This window comes from Triturus cristatus, chromosome 6 (assembly GCF_964204655.1).
Source record: "Triturus cristatus chromosome 6, aTriCri1.1, whole genome shotgun sequence".
Lineage (NCBI taxonomy): Eukaryota > Metazoa > Chordata > Amphibia > Caudata > Salamandridae > Triturus > Triturus cristatus.
This window is the reverse complement of record NC_140589.1, coordinates 1462527463-1462534018: the sequence shown is the minus strand read 5'-3', so window position 1 is coordinate 1462534018 and position 6556 is coordinate 1462527463.

Genomic DNA, 6556 nt, shown 5'->3' with positions numbered 1-6556 from the left:
CTGTAAAGTGCAGTTTGCAAATGGGACCCAATATATAAAAGGGTGGATCAAACCAATTCACAGTTGAACTAATAAAGGCATAACTGATTGTGGGGCTTATTTACAAGCCACGGTATGTCACAAAGATCTCAACAGTTTTAAGATTGTATGTTGATTGACTCCACGTTGCCTTGCATAAGTGACTTAATCCTACCTCCAGCGGTATTTCTAACAAGGACTGCAGGTTTTCTAAAATGGGAAGGTATCCATTCTAATCAAAATGTACAAATATCTTATTTTAAAAGGGAAGCCTGTTATCATTTATGATGAATTATCCATGTACAGGTGACCACTGTGCCCTCGGCCTGGTCGCTCACACACCTCCCGCCTGCTCCTTACCTGCTGGACCTCCTGCTGCCGCCTGCCGCCTGAGCCACCACAGGGCCGCCGAGCGCCGCCCCAGCCGCCACAGGGCCGCCAAGCGCCGCCACCGAGCCCCCTGGTTTCCCGCCGCTGCCCACGAGACCCCGCCCCCCCGCCCGCCGATTGGTTCCCGCGCTCCCCGCCTCCCCGCAGACCCTCCCTCCCGGCTCCCCTCTTATGACGCCCCCAGAGCGACCGCGCAGCGGACGCGCGCAGCGGGAGCACCGAATGAGCGCCGAAGGTGCGCCAAAGGTAAGCCCGTCTGCGCTGGACCGCGCCCAGCGCCAGACCCCCTGGCCCCCGCGCCTGCCAGCCCCCCCGCAGGACCTACGATGCCGCCACCCTCAACGCACTCAACACCGGCCGAACCCCCGGGTGCTACCGAGCCACTCCGAGACGCACCCACGGACCCTTCAGCTGCCTCACCTGCAAGTTCACCTGCATCCGGACCTGCCCCGCACCAGCACCCGCCAAGCCGAACACCAGCAGCAACCACCTCAAGTGCATCCTGCTCAACACCCGCTCCGTCCACAGACACGCCGTTCAACTCTGGAACCTCCTCGACACCACAGCTCCTGACGTTGCCTTCCTCACGGAAACCTGGATGAACGACTCCTCAGCGCCCGACATCGCCATCGCCGTCCCAGAGGGCTACAAGATCATCCGGAGAGACCGCGACAACCAGACTGGAGGAGGCATCGCCATCATCCACAGAGACACCATCCGTATCTCGACCAACGCCGACAACACCCTGACATCCGCCGAACACCTGCACTTCCAGATCCACACCGACCCCAAGACCACCCTCAGAGGCACCCTGATCTACCGACCCCCGGGACCACGCACTCAATTCAGCGAAGACATCGCCGACTTCATCAGCCCGCACGCCCTCCCCTCGGCCGACTACATCCTCCTCGGGGACATCAACTTCCACCTGGAGAACAACAACGACCGCAACACCACCACCCTGCTTGACAACCTCGCCACCCTCGGACTCAAGCAGCTGGTGACCACCCCCACCCACCTCGCCGGACACACACTCGACGCCATCTTCTCGTCCAGCAAAGACATCTCCTTCAGCCACGCCACTGGACTCCACTGGACGGACCACAGCTGCATCCACTTCACCTTCAAAAGAACCACGGTCCACCACCACCAGCAACAGGCCGCACGAAGAAGCTGGAACAAGATCACAGCCGAACAACTCACCACATCCCTGAGCCAGCACCCTCCCGCCAGCTCACCGAACCCCAGCCAAGCCGCCGACAACCTCACGAAATGGATCTCCACCTGCGCGGACGAGCTCGCCCCTCTGAGGACCCCACCCAGCAGACCCGGAAGCAAGAAGGCCCCTTGGTTCACCGACGAACTCAAGAGCTCCAAGAAGAACTGCCGAGCCCTCGAGAAAGCATGGAGAAGAGACCCAACGCCGGACAACATGACTACCCTCAAGCTCGCCACCCGAAGGCACCATCAACTGATCCACGCCACCAAGAAAACAGCATTCAAGGACCGGTTGGACAACAACGCACACAACAGCAAGGAACTCTTCAACATCGTCAGAGAGCTCTCCAACCCCAACGCCGGAACCAACGACATCACCCCATCGCAAGACCTCTGCAACTCCCTCGCCTCCTACTTCCACAACAAGATCGCTGACATACACAACAGCTTCAGAACACAACCAACGCTCCCCACGACCAAACCAACGCCCCCCACCACCACCCTCAACGCCTGGACACCGATCAACCTCGAAGACACCATCAGCACGATGAACTCCATCCACTCCGGTTCCCCAACCGACCCCTGCCCTCACCACATCTTCAACAAGGCCGACGCTGTCATCGCACCCCACCTGCGGGACATCATCAACACCTCCCTCAACACCGCCACCTTCCCTGAGAGCTGGAAGCACGCCGAACTCAGCGCTCTACTAAAGAAACCAACGGCGGACCCCACCGAACTCAAGAACTACCGCCCCATCTCGCTCCTCCCGTTTCCAGCCAAAGTCATCGAGAAGACCGTCAACAAGCAACTGGCAGCCTTCCTCGAGACGACTGGTGCCCTCGACCCTTCCCAGTCAGGCTTCCGGGCCAACCACAGCACCGAGACCGCCCTCATCGCTGCCACAGACGACATCCGAACCCTGTTGGACAACGGAGAAACAGCGGCCCTCATCCTCCTGGACCTCTCCGCGGCATTCGACACTGTCTGCCACCGCACCCTAGTGCAGCGCCTCAGCAACGTCGGGATCAAGGAGAAGGCACTGGAATGGATCATCTCCTTCCTCACCGGAAGGACACAGAGAGTCCGCCTGCCCCCGTTCAGATCAGAAGCCACGGAAGTCACCTGCGGCGTCCCTCAGGGCTCCTCGCTCAGCCCCACCCTCTTCAATGTCTACATGAGCCCCCTTGCGGCCATCGCACGCCAACACAACCTGAACATCATCTCCTACGCCGATGACACCCAGCTGATCCTCTCCCTGACCAACGACCCCGCCACCGCCAGAGCCAACCTACACGAAGGGATGAAAAACGTGGCCGAGTGGATGACGACCAGCCGCCTGAAACTGAACACAGACAAGACGGAAGTCCTCATCCTGGGCTCCTCACCCTCCGCCTGGGACGACTCCTGGTGGCCCCCTGCCCTGGGCAACGCACCCAAACCGACAGACCACGCACGCAACCTGGGCTTCATCCTGGACTCCTCCCTCTCCATGACCAGACAAGTCAACGCCGTCTCCTCGTCCTGTTTCAACATCCTGCGCATGCTACGTAAGATCTTCCGGTGGATCCCCACCGAGACCAGGAAAACAGTCACCCAGGCCCTCGTCACCAGTCGACTGGACTACGGCAACGCCCTCTACGCCGGTACCACCGCCAAGCTCCAGAAGAGACTCCAGCGGATCCAGAACGCCTCGGCGAGACTCATCCTCGACGTCCCCAGACGAACTCACATCTCCAGACACCTGAGAGACCTGCACTGGCTCCCGATCAACAAAAGAATCACCTTCCGGCTCCTCACCCACGCACACAAAGCCCTACACAACCAAGGCCCGACCTACCTCAACAGCCGCCTCAACTTCTACGCTCCCAAACGCCACCTCCGCTCGACCAGTCTCGCCCTCGCAGCCGTCCCCCGCATCCACAGAGCGACTACAGGAGGTAGATCCTTCTCCCACCTGGCCGCCAAGACTTGGAACGCCCTCCCCACCGAACTACGCCTGACCCAAGACCACCTCTCCTTCAGGAAGAAGCTCAAGACCTGGCTGTTCGAGCAGTAGCGGACCCCCCCCCCCCCCCAGCGCCTTGAGACCCTCCGGGTGAGTAGTGCGCTTTATAAATGCCTTTGATTGATTGATTGATTGATTACTTCAATGTCCGAACATTAATTTTGAAGGATGAATTGTGTGGGAAGGAGGACAAATCCACACTCTTTGGGCACTTTTCAGCACTGATGGTGACAGGGGGCTCTGTTAGGCTTCAGCGATCCAGAGGCTCAGATAGCTATATGTAGAAACCATATCTTATTTTCTGGGACCCAAACAGCAGTGATTAAAATCACTTCCTGCACCAAAATATTTGACTTTTTCTGTAGTCTAACAGTGGGGGTGTTTTCTGATAAATATTCCTATTAGCAATCAGATTCTATGCTGCAATCCAGTCGATAGCACAGCTAATATTAACACACCACCTGTAAAAAATAGGATGGTAACATACTGACTCTCCATGCTTATTCCTACGCCTAGTACTTTAACCAGTAAATGTCTAAAGCAAATAACATCTGAGAATCAGATATACCGAGACATACTTGATGGCCTGATTACGAGTAAGGCGGACCCAAGACTGGCGTACCTGCTGTGGTGGTGCGACTTTTGCCTCCTCGTTGGTCCGACCGCTTGATTCCGACCATGGCGTTTGGACCGCCACAGGACCGCTGCTACTGCCAGGATCCTGGATCCCACAGCGCAGTGCAACGGAAGCGGTGCAGATGCCCGCACTGCCTTGCTAATCACGACCTGCCTTTCCGCTGAACTTTTTGTGGCGGGAACCCTGCCATGATGAGGTCGGAGGAAAGGCAGGGAAGGGGTCCCAGACAGGGCCCTTGGGTGTTTTAGCCCATTGGGTATTGTGGCTGGAGGCACTGTTGTGCACGCACTGTGTGCCATGCACAACATAGTGCAGGCGCTGCAGTACGACGGCATTGCCTTCAGGCTCTCTCTGTGTGCCGAAGCATGCTGCTGCCGCAAGACTGCCACCAGCACATGGCCACCCCGGCGGTAAACTACACATACGTAAGTCGGGATGCCGTCGGCTTGGCGGCATTCTTTTGACCACCTACGCTGCGGCCTGGCAGTCCAACCACCAAGGGCATAATAAGGCCCTTAGTGTGAAACTGACATTGGGATCAAAGGTTATTTATTATGGGCAGTTTTCCCCACATGCAATCAGGAACAATATCGAAGGGTCATATTAACTCCTCATACATCAGCAAGGTCACACATTTGTATATTAAAATTCATATGTTTGTGGCCTTAGTGGGGTATCCTCTGGGGTAGCCATATGATAGTCCCTAGAAATGATCCTCGCATTCTTTTTTTATACAGATAAATTGTGGTATACTACTGTGGTTGTAGTGGATATTGTGTTGACATTCGGTCTCTATGTCCAGAAAGTATATGAGACCATCTTCAGGACTGGATATTGCAAAACAAAAATGGGCGACCCTCTTTAAATCAGAGTGTAGGAAACATATACATTAAAAATTATTATAAAATCAAAAAAAACACTGAAAGAAATTAAGCAAGGAATTATAACAGTCTCCTGGTTCAGCAATACATACCCCCAATGAAAAGTAAATTCTCTCCATGGAGAAATGCTGGTGGAACCTTTATTTGGTTTATGGACTCAGGAGTTTCTCCAAATTATGAAGACGGACCGTAATAAAAGTTTAGTTGACTGAAAACTCAAAATGTAGTCCTTAGCCAACATGGAGCAAACTGTAATTCAACAGTTGAGATCCTTAAAGAAACCACATCAAAAAGAGACCAACAGAGAAAAACAAATTCAAACAGCTCAAAGGTAGTCAGGAATCCTTATCCAGGTATGATTACCAATCCATGTGGGTCTTCATTAGCCCTCTGCTGTCTCCCTACTGGATTATGAAGAGGTTGAAAAGCATTATATATTTTTCATCTGTGCAGCAGCCTAAACCAGACTGTTAATCACTGGTCAGCAGGAACTGGAAATGCAGACTGGATGCTCAGGCCAACTCTTCAATGGCTGCACAGAAGAATCATTGAAGAGCAGAGGTTTTCAAGGGTTTTGATGCCAAGACCCCCCTTAAGCGTAAGGACCCCCTCCAGACCGGCGAGTTACAACGGGTAAACGCGAGCGGGCCATAGCTACACTACCACATATGTGACTCCGACATTCCCCCCCTCACCTGCGCATGGCTAACTAGCCACCATATCATACTGCAACATTCAGGCGGCTACCACCAAAGGGAGCAATATAAGACATAGTGTACCCCAGTTCTACCTCCCGGGTTTGTTTAAGTTCATATTACTAGTGGCACAAAACAACCCTTACGACATAGCGCTAACAGAGAGTACGCCTCACATCCCTACACACAATGTAGACTGCCTTACTTGAATGCTGATACTGCCTCACCACTTGTTCCTAAAAAATATCACCAATTCTGGAACTGTACAGGAGGTTGCCAACCACAATGTTAATTGGCCTCATGGTAAGGTGTGAAATGTATGTGATATATCTTATGTCACTGTCGCCAATACTGATGGGATGTACTTAATTAAAGAAAATGCCAATAAAAATGTTTTTTTTTTTTTAAAAGGGACCCCCTCCAGACAAAAGTTTCTATAATCCGGTACTCCTCATCATTGACAACCATAAACAATTCCCACTGCAAATCATTTTTACGGTGGGGTAAAAATATTAAACAATGTTTAGCAAACCAAAGGTTTGTATGCTTCTTTGGTTTGGTGTCAGAGGCTTACCATGGAGTTCAAACAAAAAGTCTCCAAAAGGAATTACCCAAAAATGCACTATGGTATTTAATTTTTCACAAGCAAAACATAATTTGACAAAACATATTTGGATGATAACACCTTTCTGAACTAATGTGATGGGTG